Raw genomic sequence first — 18,692 nt, forward strand, 5'->3', positions numbered from 1 at the left:
TGGTTTTTTGTTTTTTTTGGTTCTTTTTTTTCCGGAGCTGGGGACCGAACCCAGGGCCTTGCGCTTCCTAGGCAAGCGCTCTACCACTGAGCTACATCCCCAGCCCCGTACAAAGGGTTTTAATGGTTTTACACCTTCATTTAACATTTGTCTAGCCAGGGTGGGTGTGTCCTGCCACCATTAGTGCAGTTCAGAGTAGTGCCGGTCCAAAATGCAGTGTTGTCTGTGTTGGAGTGTGAACTGATTGTATATTCACACCGTACTGAATTAGCCTCAGGCGTCAGAACGGGCGGAAATCAACGATGACCATGTAGACCATGCCAGGGCTCTGTAGATAGCTGTCAGTCTGCAGAATGCCACAGCTATGCGCTTGAGAGGAAACTGGCCTAGCCAAGAGGTCACTTTCCCCTTATTTTTGGTCAATTATAGTTTCAAAATTATATTGTCAGAATATTTTCACAATTAATATTAAGTATAAGACTTTAAAAACTTTTATAACTATAATTAAAAATGTGTTCAGTGCTGAAACAATTCTTTAGAAATGCGCATTCCCATACTGCAAACACACACAGAGGAGCTAGGGTGCATTATATATGCATCACCGTGTGCCAGCCAGCCATGCCTCCAGGACTTAGAGCTTCAGTTAATAGCTTACAGTACCTCATCTTAAATCAAGAATCCAAGTGCCCATGTACTGGAAATCACGTCTGAGGCACACTTGTTACAGTGACCTTGTTACATGTCCAAGGAAATATTTAAGATGTTCCTTAGCTCCTCCTGTTTCTGATTTTAGGTTTGTTAAGTCATGAACCACATGTAGTTTTTAGACTGGCCAAAAATCATGGATTACTGTCCAGAAATTCCAATGTTTATTTATAAGCTAATAAATTACCTATGGTCTTTTATTGTATATCACTGGCTTTTTACAGGTAGTCACTATTACTCTATATAAACTCTTTTCTTAGACAATGTATTTTCCAAACAACTGTGGATATTTGGGTTAAAATGGCTGTTCCAGAGTCCAGTAGCAGTGGTAAAACTGATGTGACATTTTTAGCTTTGAGGTGACTGTTGCTCTTTCCTCATGAAGGGCTCACTGTATGTATCCAAATTACCAGCAGATACTGTACCACACTCTTTAATGACTAGATTCCAGTCATGTAGAATATAGACCATGTAATTTTATCTTAAAATCCACAAAATAAATTTAACAAAACCTTGAATGATAGTAAACAATGATTTTCATTAATTATTAGGATAGTTTTCTAAGTGAACAATTTTCAGTCAGTTGGAACCACATCCTTGTGGTTGTTTGTGTGGTAGTTATGGATGTATCTGATTGTTTCCTTGTAGATGCAGGCTAGCCATACAGGCTTTGGAGGACTCCTGCTGCAGTCACATGTAAGGTGGTGACTTATGCAGTTCTGACTTAGATATGCAGTTGGACCTGTGTCTGCGGAGTTCAGTTACACTGGGTTTGTATGTGGCTCTGTCCATAGTCAGACTTCTGACTTTCCCATGGTATTCGGCTTCACAGTTGGCGCTGTGAAGTTTAGCTGCATGCCTGATACTTTACTGTACACATTTGCTTTCACTTGCTATTGGCACTACACCAGCATCTAGTCACAGCCCTTCTGTCTTCACAAAACTTGAGCTGGGTGTGTTCTGAGGCCTGGTTGGTGATTTCGCAGCACTGTTACTGAACCATATTCTCAAGCACTGCTGTCCTCTTGGTGAGCTAGAATTTTCACCTCGACCTGGGAGTAGTTAAGAATAGCCTTTTATCTTCATTCTTGAAAACATTGAAAATGTCAGTTCTTTTTTACTCTTGTTCTGCTCTGTTCTTAGAGTCTTACTGTGCAACCTGAGCTAGCCTTCTCCTCTTAGTCCCCTTTTCTACCCTACCAGGTACCGAGCTCACAGGCTTTGCTAGGCTAAGATTTCCATTATTTTGATAGCCCTGAAAACAAGATTTCAAGATGCTGGTCATGTTTTTTGTGTTCTGTCTTGTTTTGAAATGGGTTCTGAAGTTCAGGGTGGCCTGAAACCTTTTATGGAACTAAGGATCACAGGCATCAGCCATGACGCCAACAAAGATGCCCGTCTTGATTTCAGGACGTTTCTGATGTTCTACAAGGTCATGAAATTAGTTGGCCTCCTTATTTTTACTTTCTTTGCCAGAACAGGATGGTGCTATGACTACCTCATGATGTAATCTTTCTTCGGCTGTTGCTTTTTTTTTTCCCTTAAGTTTTATGTGTGAGTGCTTACTTAGACGTTCAGTGGTAATGATTTGGATGTACTTAACAATGTCAGCATACTATTGTTAAATTGTGTGTTTAAAAAGAGGTTGGGTACTCCCCATATGAACTTACAAGGTTTTGTGTGTTTACAGATTGGGAAAGTATTGGCTATAATATTGAAAGGAAATGTAGGTACATCTGAGATACACAGACCTATGTTCTCCCTTTGCACTCCCTCCTAGAAACAATGTTCTTAATTTGAAAGTTATCTGTTCTTTTTTTGTTTTTGAAAATAATATGTCTTCTTAGCTTTGTGTTTCAAATATTTTAATGAACTGAACACCCAAGTATTTTGGTGTTGGTGAATTAGCTGTCTTTTGCTCTGTTAATGCTGTGTCAAGAAACTGTATCACCAACCTCCAACAGAAGATTCCCTCCCTTGGGACCTGGTGCAGGTCTGGGAGACCAGCGCTCTGCAGGCTTGGCTAGTTGGTGTATTTGAAACTAGACAGTCACCAACAGCAGTAAGAGAGAATAGAGTGCTACTTCCTCCTGGTTCTTAGTTTAGTGAAACGTGTCTGGTTTTTTCTGTTGATGTAAACAGACTTAAAAGTCAGAAGGAAAAGCTGAGTATGGTGGTGATGCCTTTTAATGCTGTAGCTCAGTAGGCAGAAGCAGGAAGTTCTCTGTGATTTAGAGGTTAGCCTGGTCTACGTAATGAGCTCCGTCTAGGCCAGCCAAGGCTCCAAAGTGAGAACCTGCCTTAGGTTCTTATTAACCCCACAAAAAAATCTAAAATTCCCTCCATTTAAGTTGATTTAACTAGATAATAACATTGCTATGGATGGAGTCTTCATCAAAAGAACTTGCCTTCTCTCACATTATCAAAACCCCTTAAATTCTGTTTCTTTTCATTTGCTGAAGCTCTTAGTGTTATGGCTTCACAGAAGAGTTAACCATTGCCAGGCAAATGTCTAGAGTCCCGCATTGAGTCGTCTGACTTAGGCAGGAGGATAAGGCGTTCTACCACCCTGGTCCACATGGTGGGTTCCAACTCAAACACAAAACAACAACAAAAACTCTGGTGTTATGAACTTACTAGTAGTGGCAATAGGAATAAGCTAGGCAGAACCAGAAGACAAGATGGTAAAATCCTCTTCCCACCCAGAGAAGACACTGCACTGTTACCCTGGGCTGGCTTACCAGGGTGGCCAGGAGTGCACAGAGCCTTTTGCTTTCTTGTATACAGTCTCCTAAGAGGAATTATCTGAAACCACACTACTGCAGATGGAGCTTCCCTCCCCTTGATACCCTTTGAGAGGGTAGCAGGAGGCCACCTTGGAAACAGACTACTTCTTTTTATTGTGTATTTTTTTTTTTTTTTGGTTCTTTTTTTTCGGAGCTGGGGACCGAACCCAGGGCCTTGCGCTTCCTAGGCAAGCGCTCTACCACTGAGCTAAATCCCCAACCCCTATTGTGTATTTTTTAATGTGATAACTTACAGAAAAACTCGGCAGATTGTAGGAAAATCTTTCTAGATGTTTAAGTGGCAGGTAGTCTTCAGAACTCTGCTGAGCAGACCGTCCTGCTGAGTAAAGGGGCCCTTCTGCTTGAGCATTCAGGTAACCTATGCGTGGAAGGAAGGCTGGTAACATTTCTCAAAGTTGACAAAGGACAAAGGTGAATTTCAAAACCACATATATTTTACTGTCATCCCTAACAAAGCCGCTGAACAAACACAGTCTGTTTTTCTTTAGAAACTCTCCTTTTGGGTAGTTAAGACTTTGATCCATGATTAAGTAGACATGTAGAGGGTTATGCTGCTGGATTATAGTTATGGTGGCATGGTTTATCATCTCTTGTAGGTTATAGTAAAATGTATAAATATTTTAATAAAATTAAATGTTATAAACTATAAACTTTTCTGATAAAATTAACTCTTCAAATCAGGGGTGGAAACGCACACCTGTCATGCCCACATTTGAAAGGCTAAGCCATGAGGATTTCAAATTCAAAGGTAGCCCCGGCGTGGGCTACAAAATGAGTTCTGGACTAAATAACAAGACTGAATAACTAAATAACAAGAGTCACACTCAAACAGGGATCTAGTGTGAACTGGAGAATTACAAATGTATGCTGTGTGCATTTGCTTACTCTGACTGGTCATCTGAAGACTTTGTCTGGTTTTCTGAAGACAGACTCTGAAGTCTAAACTGGCCACAAACTCATGCTCTTCCTGCCTCAGCCTCCTAAGTTAGGGGTATGGACGTGTACTGCCACACCTGTGGGAAAGTGCTGTTTTTAGCAGAATCAATTGTAGCATGTGGTTTCAACAGGTAATACTGTGACCAAATTAAACTAAAGCATTTATCCTTGCAGAGCTTACATAGGCGATGAAGTAAAACAATGAGTTCATCACAATCATTTCAAAGGAAACTCATGACTGAGTAAGTCCGCATCCATGCGAACACCTACAGTGGACAGCACTCTCGAAAACGACTGGGAATAGCACAAATTGACAACCGTATGAATTTGAGTTCAGGGCTTGGCATGGTGAACTTGAAAATTTTGCAGTAGGCACTTGTGAACTTTCCACGTCGTGGTGAGGAAGTTAGCTGGCTAGCGTGCTTGAGGCCCTGACTTCTGCTATGAAAGAAAGGGAAAATGGACCATTGTCGTTTGTATCTTACCCCGTGCTGCAGAGGTCTCTCGGCTGTCCTTACACTGTCAGTTGCCCTGTTGGGCTCTCAGGTTTTCAGGCGAAGTCAGCAATAAGTCTAGCCACACACTGTGAACATAGCAGTGCCTGTCCGTTGCATTGTATCTAGTGACTCAGAACATAGAGATTCCAGGACATGTACATGCCTACACATCCGATGCAAAAGCAATTTCTACCTCAAAGAGACTAAATTTCTTCTGTAGCCAAATATAAGCAGCCATGGCCTGGGAGCGTAGGTGCGACTTACTCCAAAGTGTGCGATTTAATGTGGCAGCCTCTCATCATTTCACAGTAACACAACAGAGTTGTCAGACACATTGGGGGAAATACCAGGTAGGTGGAATGCAGCAGTCAGGTGTGGGTCTCAGACGCTGTCTGATGACGTTCTTAGCCTTTTAGTTGGTGGAAGCCAGTGCTGTGTTAATACACTTGAAAGGTTGTACCTGTTACGAGAGTGTGAGAAACGGCCACTAAACGGCTAGTGATAGAGGGAGTCCAAGAGAAATTGTAATTAGGCTCTGACATTGACCCCCCCCCCCCCCCGCCTCTAGTCAGTTCACAGCCATAAGAAAGTCAGTTTTTGTTTTCAGCTGTGCACATGTGTGTACACATAGATAAGCCACACAGAGGTATGGTTCTGACAAAAACACCCATCTTCATTCACTTCAGGATTCTGTAGTGTGCACTGAAGATGTTTTTGCCTCCCTTGCCTGAATTGTTTTACTTAAGATATAAAATGAAATGCTACACGAAACATTTTAAGAAAGAAGCTTAATTTTTTGAATTTTTTTTATTTGTTTTGCTGAAACATCTCTATTAGAGGGGCTTTGGGGGTCTTTTTTTGTTAAATTGCTACCTTATTTTCTGAATTTCTGTTCTTTTTACTGTTTTCATCCTAACAGAAGTGAGCGCTTTCTCGGAATCGTGTTCCACGTCTTCATTCACAAATGGAGACTGCAGCAAAATGCCACTGCTGTCTGCGGTGGGCTTAGTATCTTAGAATCCGCTGCAGAAAGCCTAAGATAGCCCAACCTTTTGTACCTACAGTCTTAGATATTGTTAAATAGCCATTCAGTTTTCTTCACATTATGTGTGAGATGAATATTTCTTAAGACTTTTTGTTTGCTCTACCAAAGAAATCAACCGAGGAAAAAAAAAACTCAAAAAACAAAACAAACAAAAAACACCCTGTAACTCATGTGAAGCATGCAGGGTGTTGTAATTTCAGTTTGCAAAGCGCTGAGATACAATGTTGCTGAGCCAAGAGCACACGATAGATTTAATGTAGCCAATTGTGGACTTTTGAAAAAAGAGTAACTGTTCCCTGTGAGTTAATTTTGGATTTTTTCAAAATCTCTCTTTTAGGCTTTGTTGCTGGATTCTTCCAGACAAATGCGTCTTCCATGTGGGCCAGTGTTCTACTAAATGCTCTCCGTTCTCCTTTTGCAATCAAGACTATGTTGCTAAGGAGATTTCGCTTTTATTGGTGCCATTGATTTGTGTTAATACGTTTTGAATACCTCTTGGTATTCTTCAGTAGACAAGGCCAAAAGAAAAACTTCCCCGAGTCCCCCAATTTACATGACAAATGGAGCGGTGGTGTAATGAAGCCGATCTAAAGTGGGCAGTTGAAAGGGACCCAAAGAAGGGCACTCAAGTGAGAAATGAAGAAATGTGCCAGTGCAGTCTGTGGGCTGCCTTCAGGCCAGCTGCAGGAACTGGCTCCAGCCAGAGGTGGAGGGAGGCAGTACTTCCCTCTGCAAAGACCACCCACTTTTGGAGCCCAGACCGACACTCCATAGATTACCTCACCACACAGGACCACTTAAAAGTGAGCAAGGCTCCCAAGCAGACAAGAGAGCTTATGTAGGCCAGACCGCCTTCGTGTACCTTTGGACCTTACGTTGTAATGAAGTCCTCCATGAGTGAGTTCTGGTCCTCAGGACCGACGTACTCAAACCTTGGAAAAAGACATTAGGTTTAGTCTTCTATTCCTTTGTACCCCATCCCAGACACCAAAGCCCTTTTTTCATTACAACACTCAGGAGCTCTGTGAGCAGGTGACACCAGGCTGAGCTGTTTGTAAGCTGCACAGTACATGAAAGCCCAGAGAACCTCTGTGGAGGACGTGTTTACCTGGACTCGTTCAGACCCCATTAGCATGGTAACATGAATCATGTTTTAACGTTAACTGTCTGTAACGTTTAGGTGTAGCTATGTGGCTCAGATGCTAGAGGGCTTGCCTAGTGTGCAGTAGGGCCTGCTTAACCACTGGCACCACACAAATGACGTTCGTAATCCCAGCATAGGGGAGGGGGAAGCAGGAGGACCAGAAGGTCAAGGTATTCCACAGCTCTATGGTAAGTTCAAGGCCAGCCTGGAGTTCATGAGACCAAAGTCAAACGTAGTGGAAACATGGTGAAAAAATTGCTATAGCCATTGGTCATAAAGGAAACACTCCACGTATTTTCTGAATTATTGGGAGATGAAAGTTCTAATAGTGTGTTAATTTGCAAAAGAAAAGCATAAATTTGGTTCTTCAGTAACAAGTAATCTGGCAAGATAATTAGAGGCGTCCTGTTGTCACTGGGAAATAGAAATTCCTTTCTTCACCATACCTTTTTAGTGCATTTTCCGACATCCAAGATGCTTGTTGACCACTGTGCCTAAAGTCCAATTTTCCAGACAAAATAGTTTTGTCAGTTGTCAAGAAATGCTGTGGTTTGGGTTTTTTCCCTTGTAATATTTGTACATTTAGCTCGTTTTCTAACATGGTAGTTCTGGTAATACCTGTCGATGATTTGTAGAGTCACAGGACCACCTTCTGTTGTATAAAGCTGAAGTCGAGGTTGGGGAGTATAGCTCAGCCCTCTCGCTCACCAAGTAGAAGGCCTTGGATTGAGGCCTCAGCACTGCATGAAACAAGCACGTTGGTATCCGTGTAACCAGAGCCCTGGGGATGTGGAGACAGAAGTTCAGTGTCATCCACAGCTCCACGGGGCTCAGAGCCAGCCTAGGCTGGAGACCCTGTCTCAGAAAATAAAGCTGAAGTTAAGAATTCTGAAGCTGGGGGCTGGGGATTTAGCTCAGTGGTAGAGCGCTTACCTAGGAAGCGCAAGGCCCTGGGTTCGGTCCCCAGCTCAAAAAAAAAAAAAAAAAAAAAAAAAAAAAGAATTCTGAAGCTGGAATAACAGCTAAGGATTATAGGTGAAATTTGCTAATAAAGATAGGTGTATTAAAAAAGATTAAGATTATTCTGGGAGAGTCTGGCCTGCACAGGGAAACCTACATCTCCAGGGCCATAAAATGTGCACAGCATGGGTTATTCCACACAACCAATGAAACAAAAAACCCATTTCACAAAGATAATGTAGAATTGTAACAGACATATTCCAAGGTTTTTGAGCTCTGCAAAGCCAGCATTTCAGTCTCCTGTGTGCAACACACTCCTGATAATTTTTCTGGGTAGAGGCTGCACCCGGGGATCAAGCTGAGGCCTTCGTGCTTGCTGACTAAGCAAGTACCCCACAGAGCTGCGTACCCCAATTCTGCTAAGACTTTCGAACTAAAGTAGGAGTAGGAAATCAACCACTCTGCCTCGATTGTCTTACAAGTGTTACTTTCTGCAAATGCTAGTCTCGCGTCACCATAACACAAACCCTAGGAAAGAATTACTGAGGCTCAGCGTTGGGAGGCTCCATTGTCTGTGGTGAGAAAGCGCTCGCTGGCAGAGAGGACCTGGTGGGGCAGGTGGAGCCACTTGCATGTGACTGGAGAAGAAAGAGGAAGAAGCCAGCGCCCACCTCCTCCCTCAGTGACTGAAAATCCTCTCACCGCTTCCAAGTCCGCCGTCTCTCCAGAGCACCACTCTGGGAACATGCCCACATGTGGGCCTTTGTGGGATGCTCAGGATCCCAAAGAGAGCATTCCTTACATGGGGCAAGGGTGGAATAGACCCTCAGAAAGAGAGCATTCCTTACATGGGGCAAGGGTGGAATAGACCCTCAGAAAGAGAGCATTCCTTACATGGGGCAAGGGTGGAATAGACCCTCAGAAAGAGAGCATTCCTTACATGGGGCAAGGGTGGAATAGACCCTCAGGAAGCACAAATGATCGCTTTTGTCAGAACTACCAATAATTAGCACCCTGATATTAGTCCAGGGAAAGCATATGTGGAGAAAGCATTATCTTGTTGCCCAGTTCTGTCAGCATTGTCTCTTCAGCCATAATCCTCATTATTAAAAAGTGAAGACTGGAGAGACGGCTCAGTGGTTAAGAGCACTGACTGCTCTTCCAGAGGTCCTGAGTTCAATTCCCAGCAACCACATGGTGGCTCACAACCATCTGCAATGAGATCTGATGCCCTCTGCTGGTGTGGCTGAAGAGAGCGACAGTGTACTCAAATACATAAATTTTTTTAAAGGGTCGATGAGATAGCTGAGTGGGTTAGGGCACCTGCCACCAAGCCTGACACCCCACAATTCTATTCACAGAATGCACAGAGGAAAGAGGATCAACCCTGAAGGCTGTGTCAGCCCAGTGCAGCATTGTATCTATTCATTTGTCTTTGTGATACACACAAATATGTTTTAGTAGCTGGTGGTAGTTGTTTGTGCATAGGGCTTGGGAGGCTGAAGGAGAAAGAAGGCCACAGCTAGGCATTGTCATGGGCTACATAGCAGTACATCACCTCAGCCTCCCCCCCCCCCATCTACCTTAGATGTGTAAGAAAACTTAAAGGAGAGGAAGGAGAGATGTATATTTTTCTCAAGTATGATAATTTTTTTCTCTCCCATTCTAACCTAGTTAGACCGAGAAAGTTAAAAAATTGCAAAAGTTATCTCTTGGAGTGGTGGGTGCAGAGCCTTGGGCCACCTTACTGGGTAAGGTGCTTATGCATAAGCCTAGTGAGCTGAGTTGGCCCCCAGAACCTCATATAGGTAGTAGGAGAGAGCTGACTACAGAGTTGGCAAGAGTGAGTGGCCCAACCCCCGAGCAACCTTAAAACAGCAAAACAGTGTACAGTCTCAGCAGTGTGGTGGCAGGTTATGCAGAGAAGGCAGAGACAGGAGGATTACAAGTCTGAGGTCTGCCTGAGCCACATCTTTTCTTTGGGACCTACAAGATGGCTAAGTGGGTGAAGACAGTTACCTCAGAAGCCTAAGAATGAGTTTGATCTCCGGAAGTAGAGGAGGAAGAGAACTAACTCTGCAAGATTGTTTGTAGTTTCCTTAGTGTGGGGCTCACGTATTCCATAGTTTAAATCACATTATTTGTGGGTGTATGTGAGCCTGGCAGTGAAGGTCAGAAGTCAGAGGACCATGCCCTCCATCTACCATGTGAACCCAGGGATTAAACTCTGGTGGTCAGGCCAGTGACAAGCTTACCCATGTTGCTGGCCTCCGTCCCTCCCTCCATCCCTCCCTCCCTTCCTCTCCCCCTCCCTCCCTCCCTTCTTTTTTTAAATTCATTCAATTATAAAGAGTTGACAGTTGACTGAAAGGCCATTTCACCCCAGGAGAAACCCGAGGTAGAGTGTGGCTTTTCCCTCCAAAGGCCGCTTGCTTGGCTCTGTGAGCGGTGAGATCAGTCCTCTGTACAGCCCTATCAGCTGTGACTTAGAGATTTAATTAATTCTCGATTGTGCTGTGAAAACATTTCGAATGGCTGGCAGCCTACCGACCCAGAGTTAAACATTCTGCAGCATGAGTAGAGGCTGGGTAACCAGCTTCACATCAGATTAAACACACTCTGTTCACCATGAATAGCTTGGCACCCCCCAAAAAACCCTGAGTTCATTATAAAAAATGCAAGGGGTGTTTTGTTTTCCAAACTGAAATTGTGTTTTGTTGCTCCTGTTCTGATGGTAGGTGTTGACTGTATCTTCTTTGGAGATGCTGAGACCAAAGGGAAGCACAGGAGACACTGGGGGGCTAACAAAAATGACTAAAGGGGCTCCTACCATGTTGGGCACAAAACAGCTGAAGGATGAACATTCATGAATCTTGTACCAAAAATTTACATTTCATTAACATTTTAAATGACAAAAAGACGGGTCCACAGAAACTGTGTGTGTGTGTGTGTGTGTGTGTGTGTGTGTGTGCATGTGTGTGTGTGTGCACGTTCACTCTTTGAGTACTCCAAGTGAGTAATGTGGGGTTAACTATGTTCTTTGTTTCTTTACCATTGAATTTGCTTTCTATTTTACAGTGTAAGCTAAGTGAAACATTAATTCCAGTGAACCCCACTAATGATCTATGCACATGAATCCCCATGAAACACATGTAATAAGGACCTGGTAGTAATGACGGGCATTGTGAGCCTTGCTGTGCTCAGGCCGGGTACCAGAGTGGCGCTCCACAGGCTTGCCGTCTGGTTTCGCATCCATGTGGACAGAAATATTCTGAGAACGGCGGCAGTATCATGTGGAACACTGGATATTCACACTCACTGGGTATTGTGTTGGAATTGTTCCTTTCCGTCTTGTCATTCTCTCATGCTAGTTATACTTGAGGAGATCCTGTGAAAGCACGAAGAGCCCCTCTTGAGAGTGTGGTGAGTGGAATAGTGGCTGAGTAATGGAAGGGACTCAAGGGTTGGAAGAATGGACACTAAACTTGTAGGGGGCCAGTCTTGTAGCAGGCTGCCATTTGAGGGTAACTAATAAACAAGTACCTGAGAAATGACAGGGAAGGTCCCACTTTTAGGAACTGTCATCAGTAACAATGACATGCCCTTGGCCATGATTGGGTAAGATATTTTCTGAGAATATTTGTGTTAAATCTAAATTTGATTATATTGTATAATGTAAATGTTAACTATCCAGTAGCATGAAGTTACATTGCTAAAATAGTATTTTTAGGAACTCAGTACCTTTTGATCAAAACTTGCTCTTTTGGGGCTGGAGAGATGGCTCAGTGGTTAAGAGCCCCGACTGCTCTTCCAGAGGTCCTGAGTTCAATTCCCAGCAACCACATGGTGGCTCACAACCATCTGTAATGGGATCTGATGCCCTCTTCTGGTGTGTCTGAAGACAGCTACAGTGTACTTATATATAATAAATGAATGAATCTTAAAAAAAAACCTTGCTCTTTTATTATTTGAAATATTAGTTTAAAACACTAAGTATATGTATGTTATTTATTAAATTTATATACACACAGAACTCAAACAAACGTTAAGTACAATGGACCCTACTAAATATCCATGAAATACATGAAATATTCCTTCTCTTTTAAGGGATTAGTAATGAGGGTATTCTGAGCACCATTGCTCAGCTGTATGTTGTGTATGTGCATGTACATAAAGATACATAGTGGGGTTTTTTTTCTTTTTGACAGAGTCTTAACTATGTAGCTCAGGCCACCTCAAACTCCCCATCTTCCTGCCCTAGGACTAGGATTACAGGTATCAGGCACTAGGCTCAACACACACACACACACACACACACACACACACACACACACACACACACACACACACGAGTGCAGTTTCCTAAGGAGGCCAGAAGGGGGCATCAGATGGCTCTGGAGTTACATTGTGAGCTGCTCCATTTGGGTCCTGGTTGGGGAGAAAGGGTTTATTTGGCTTACATATCCAGGATCACAGTCCATGAAGGGAAGCCAAAACAGGAATTTAAAGAGGCAGGAACACGGAGGTAGGCGCTGTTACTGACAAGCCTCACAAGAGTGCTGCTTATTGGCTTACTCCCCATGGCTTGCTCAGCCTGCTTTCTTACGGCATCCAGGACCACCAGCCCAGGAGTGGACCACACATAGTAAGCTGGGCCTCCCACATAGGACAGCAATCAAGACAGTGCACTACCGTTTTATGCACAGGCTATTCTGGTGGGAACATTTTCTCAATTGAGGTCCTCACTTCTACAATGACTCAAGCTTGTATCAAGTTGACATCCATCTAGCCAGCACAATTAGCCCCTAGGCAACTTGATCAAGGATCCATTAATGTTAAAACATAACCTTTCCTCTTTCGTTGTCCCCATGATATCAATTATCAATTTCGTAACATAAAACATAAATAACTTTACAAGTCTCACAGTCTTTAAAACTTGCCCTTTCAAACATCCAAAATCACAACATTCAAATACTCTTCAAAATATCCAAGTCTCACAACTTTTCTCATAAGTTAAATGTGATTGTTCCATGAAAGAAAAAGCAAGGCACAGTGAAAAACCGGACACACTAATACCAACTCTAACAATGTAAATAGCTCAGGGTCCAATGTCTAGGCTTACTCACAAACTTCTGGGCTCCTCCAAAGAGCTTGCGGCACTTTTCTGCTGTTGTTCTAGCCAGTTGTTTCATGGTACTGGCATCTACAAAATGCTGGTTTCTCCTGCTTCACCTGGGCTCTACTCTCTTTATGGGACCAAGCCTCTCCATGACCCCTTCAATCCTGGGGTTCAACTGCTACTGAAGGGTGTACCTTCATTAATAGCCTCTCCTGGCCTCGGAGTGTCAAGCCTCAGCTGCTAAGCATAACCTCTTCATGAATTTAAAGCCAGTACCACATGAGAGACTCTCACACGATCAGGTTCAACTGCCAGCACAAGGTACAACTATGGCCACCTCTGGGATATGGTTCTTGTTAGCTGCCTCCGAGAGAACACTTCCCAGATTTTCACCTCAATGATGCTGGTTTCTTTGTAATTACAGCTTGATTCTTCAACCCCAGCTCACTAGTATCAATTGTCCCAGTAAAGCAGAGGCTTCACTTTAGTGTTTTTTTTTTTTTTTCTTTTTTTTCGGAGCTGGGGACCGAACCCAGGGCCTTGCGCTTGCTAGGCAAGTGCTCTACCGCTGAGCTAAATCCCCAACCCCCACTTTAGTGGTTCTTAATTCAAAAATATCACATATACAGTCCTGTTAAATCTTTACGTTCCTCTGGCACTTCAAAATCCAAGCCTCCACCTGCATTGCTCTCAACATTCCTATCCTTCAAGCTCCTATAGAATAGCCCAGTGGGTTCTTAAAACAATGGCTATGTTTTAGTCCCAAATTTCAGTCTTTCCACAACTCCCCCCAAACACAATCAAGTCCATCACAGCAATACCCCATTCCTGGTACCAATTTATGTCTTAGTTTGGAAATCTATTGTTATGATAAAATGCCATGACCCAATGCAGCTTGGGTAGAAAAGGGTTCATTTGGCTTGAATATTCAGGGTCACAGTCCATTGAACAAAGCAGAAACTCAGGGCAGGAACCTGGAGGCAGAAACTGATGCAGAAGCCACTGGAGAGTGCTGCTTACTGGATTTTCTTCCATGGCTTGCACAGCTTGCTTTCTTGTACACCCAGGACCACAATACCAGAAGTGGGCCATCCACCGTGAGCTGGGCCCCCAATATTGAATCAGCAGCCAAAGCACTGTACCATAATTTTACACATAGGACAACCTGGTGGGGACATTTTCTTAATTAAGTTTCCCTCTTCCGAGATTACCGTAGCTTTAATCAAGTTAATATATAAATGTAGCTAGTACCGCATACTATAAAATCACAGAGTTGTAAAGACCTTTATGGGTGTCTTTATCTTTTTTGAGTAAGTTAATTTTTTGATATTGCAGGATGGCTGGGTGCTGACAAGTCCTCCTGCCATTGCCTCCCAGCACTCGGTTGTCCCTGTGTCCTTGCAGGCCACCTTCCCAGGAATCGGTGATGTGAGCAGCGTCATGCTCATTCCCTTGGTTTCCCCTACTGGTGGGTTTTGTAGTAAGTCCACCAAGACTCTTCAGAGACAAATCACGGTCACAAGTGACATTCAAATGGGTTTTAATTAGTTAAAAAGGAAAATTACCTGGAGTCAAGGAGATGCCCAGAAAGAAACCTGTGTTCTTGAATAGGAATGTAAAGCCTCGAGTTCTGTGGAGGAACTGTCATCTTTTAAGTAGATTAGAAATGAAGGCAAAAGATGACTTGGCTTTGAATAACAGAGTGTGGTTCAGAGATTAAAAAGTCAGTTGTGTCTTGTGGTAGAATAACACTTAGATTTCAGAAGTTTTCCTCACAGGACAGCTAGAGCCTGTGCACTGAGGTGAACCTGTCAGAGATCCACATTTGCACGGTGGATGGACTCCAGCTTCGTCTCACCTCCCTTCATAGCCTTCTCATGCAATACACGCCATTTTATTGGCCACCTGAGAGAAATATGCTTGTTCATTTAAATCAAGGGTCAAATCAAATCCTCAATGTGAAGGAGGAGGTTTTAATAGCAAGGCACTATCTGTATTTTTCCTTTTGACCTCTGGTGATGAGTTACTGTCAACCACCCCTCAACCCCTTTTCACCCTGAAGGGATTGGCTTTTAAAAAGTGGTGCTGAGGACTGAACTAGGGCCTTGTGTCGCAGAGTGAGTTCTCCCACACTAGGGCGCTGCACCCTGAGCCTTCTCCGACAATGTTTGGAGACTATTACTGTTCCTGTTATTGGCTCTTGAGTTTCACTTCGTAGTTCAGGTGATCCTCTTGCCTTAGTCTCCCAAGCACTGGGGCAATGAGCTCAAATCACCGTGACAGGTCTTTGAGTGAACAATGACTAAGAAATGTGGTGTGGGGTAAAAAATGAGGTAAAATGTAATGAGCACACAGAGCCATGGGGAAAAGCAAGGCACATTTTTCCGGGGGTCAAAGTTAAGTAGAAGATGGTATGTACGCCAACAGAAAAGGATGTCCTTAGAGTGTTTGTTTGCTCAAGGCCCCAGGTTCAAGCTCTACTACGACAAGGCAAAAGAAAGAAGACAGAATGGGGCAGGGTGGGGCAGGGTGGGGCATACCACATTGAGTTTAAAATATTAAGCCAGTTATCCTGGTGGACATTTCAAAGTTAGGCTGTGGCATGGTTATTTCTAGTTGATTTTAGCCAGGTTTGTAGTGGGGGGTAAAAAAAGTAACTAAATAAAACTAGGTTTGTGACACTTGTAGATTTTCAGAAATGCTAGTGTTCATTTGGGACTAAGGGTGGTAGTGTTTCTGGAGAGATTAGCACTACTAAACAGAAAGGAAGTACTTTGCATTTGGACAATAGGAAAGATAACCGGAGCCTCTCAGGGACTAGCCAGACCTCCTGTATAGCAGGCTTGCTCTTGAGAAGAGAATACTTACAAGGTGGACTGTTCCTACAGGCCTCAGGCCTCACGCTTAGCTTTGCTCTCAGAAGCCACTGCAGCTGTGTTCCCAGGGGGTCTGGAAAACCACAGTAGTGATGCACACCTTTGATTCCAGCACTCAGGAAGCAAAGGCAAATGGGCCTCTGTGAGTTCTAAAGTCAGCCTGGTCTCCAGAGTGAGTTCCAGGCCAGCCAGTGCTTCATGGTAAGACTGTGTCTCAAAAACAGCACAACATACCACTACCATCATCACCACTACCACCACCACCACCACCACCACCACCATCACCACCATCACCACCATCACTACCATCACCACCACCACCACCACCACCACCATCACCACCATCACCACCACCACCACCATCACCACCACCACCACCATCACCACCATCACCACCACCACCACCATCACCACCACCACCACCACCATCCACTACCACCACCACCACCACCATCACCACCACCACTATCACCACCACTACCACCATCACCAGGACTGAAACCCCTAAGGAGTCTGGATGGTGTTGCATCTGATGACAGACTTTGGCATTATCCATGTTTCCAGCACTTGCTAGTGTTGCAGGCATGCATGGAACTTCCAACCAGATTCCAAAAGAAAGCTTTGGAGGCCTAGTGATGTGTGGTGGGGTCAGAAACCCTAGCCCCCCCCCCGCCCCCAGAGAGATGGCAGAGAAGGTGTGAAGGTGTGAAGGTGAAACCTAACTGGGAATCTCGACCCTAAGATATTAAGATGCCAGGAACATGAACTGTCTGTCAAGACAGGCCATAGGCAACGAGGGAGCCATGTGTGAAGAGGACCATATGGGCTGTAAACAGCAGGGCTATAGAAGTGCTCGCTCAAACCTGTTGCAGCTCAGCCACAGGACCACAAGCTCCATGAGCCTGCTGGATTTGGTACTGCTTTGGTCCAACACCTCCTTACTGGTCTTCTGTTCCTCCCTGTGATGGTTTAAATGAGGAAGGCTCAGGCATTTGCACGACTGGTCCCTGCTTAGTGATGCTATTTGGGAACGCTGAGAAAGTATGGCCTTGCTGGAAGATGTCACCGAGGGCAGGCTTTGTGAGATGACAGACTCACCCTACTTCCCACTTTGTGTTTTGTTTGAATTTGGAGATGTGAGCTCTCAGATGGGACCACCAGTGACCGCTGTGTCTCCAACCGTGACAAACTCTATCCCTCCAGAACTGGAAGCCCAAATGAACTCGTTCTCTCATATGTAGCTTTTGATAATAGTGTTTTTTTATCACAGGAGCAGAGAAGCCAATGATGTACTATGCCTTCTATGCTAGATGGAACCAAAATAAACCTTTCTTCAGTTGTGTATGTTAGACCTTCTGTCCCTGTGACAAAATTTCGACTCATACATCTGTCTTTTATCAATGAATTAAAATATATTGAAAGTAAAATAATTCTGAGCACTGTTATTATTTACTGCTTTAGTTAGAGTGTCTTAGAAGTACCATTGTGCTGCAGACTGTATCCTACTTGTTCAGTGGTAACCATGAGCAGGAAGGGGCCTGCCTGGCCTTTGGCCATCACCCTCCACACCAGATACAACAGTATTATATACTGATGATTGGACAAGCTCTACCCTTTAGTTGTCCTCATTTTGGTAAGCCCAATTCCACCACGATCCATCAATCCACAATATTTATTGGCTGTCTTCATTGTTCTATGCCTGTACGTCTTGCCTGCTGGTCACTCATTAAAGGAGATTCCAAAGGACCGAGGCTAAAGCTTTCTGCCCAGCATGGCCATTCACAGCTCTGCTAAGTGGTCCAGGGAGCTTGGTGCAGTTTCTGAACCGAAGAGACAAGGTCCAGGGAGGACGCAATAGCGTATCCCACTCTCTCTTCAAGGAGAACTTAATGATACACAATCTAGAGAGGTGGCTTTTCTCTATCATTCCCAGACTAGGGAGGCTGAGATAGGAAGAGCTTGAGTTCCAGCCCAGAGTAAGCTTCTACATCATCATCAACAGAACAAGCCAGGCTTCTAATGACATGCCTACAATCCTAGCCCACTGGGGAACTGAGGCACAAGGAGTTATAAGGCTTCATGTGGGGTGTGGGGGTAGACATTAACATGAAGCCCTCACAAAAACATGATGGACTCTCTCAGGCAGTGCATGGCTCTGCCAAGTGGGCCTCAGCATTAGGGGGGGGCTCTTCTGCTGGCTTGTTCCAGAGATGATGGCTAGCTGTAAGGACCAGCAGTTGTAGGAGGAAGGATGTTGGTTTGTTTCACTTCCTTGCTTTGCCATTGTAATAAGACTGTAGGACGACACAAGCCAGCCTTGTCACTACTTTCTTTCATTTTGATCCAGGATGCCAACAATAGCTTTTAAACTACTGGTGCTCTCGAAGGGTGCATGAGGAGGTGGTGTGAGCAGCCCAGAACACACAGACTATGCTCCCTAAATCTCCAGGGATGCTGCATTAGCCATTTTGACTTTGGGTGGGGCCCTCCTCCTCCTCCTCCTCCTCCTCTTCCTCCTTCTCTTTTCTTATTCTGGCAGAAGGTAGCCTAGGAGACTATTGGGAATACAAGGCAGACCAACAGAAAAGTGTAGGAGGGAGTTT

The sequence above is a fragment of the Rattus norvegicus genome, chromosome 14 (assembly GCF_036323735.1).
Source record: "Rattus norvegicus strain BN/NHsdMcwi chromosome 14, GRCr8, whole genome shotgun sequence".
NCBI lineage: Eukaryota > Metazoa > Chordata > Mammalia > Rodentia > Muridae > Rattus > Rattus norvegicus.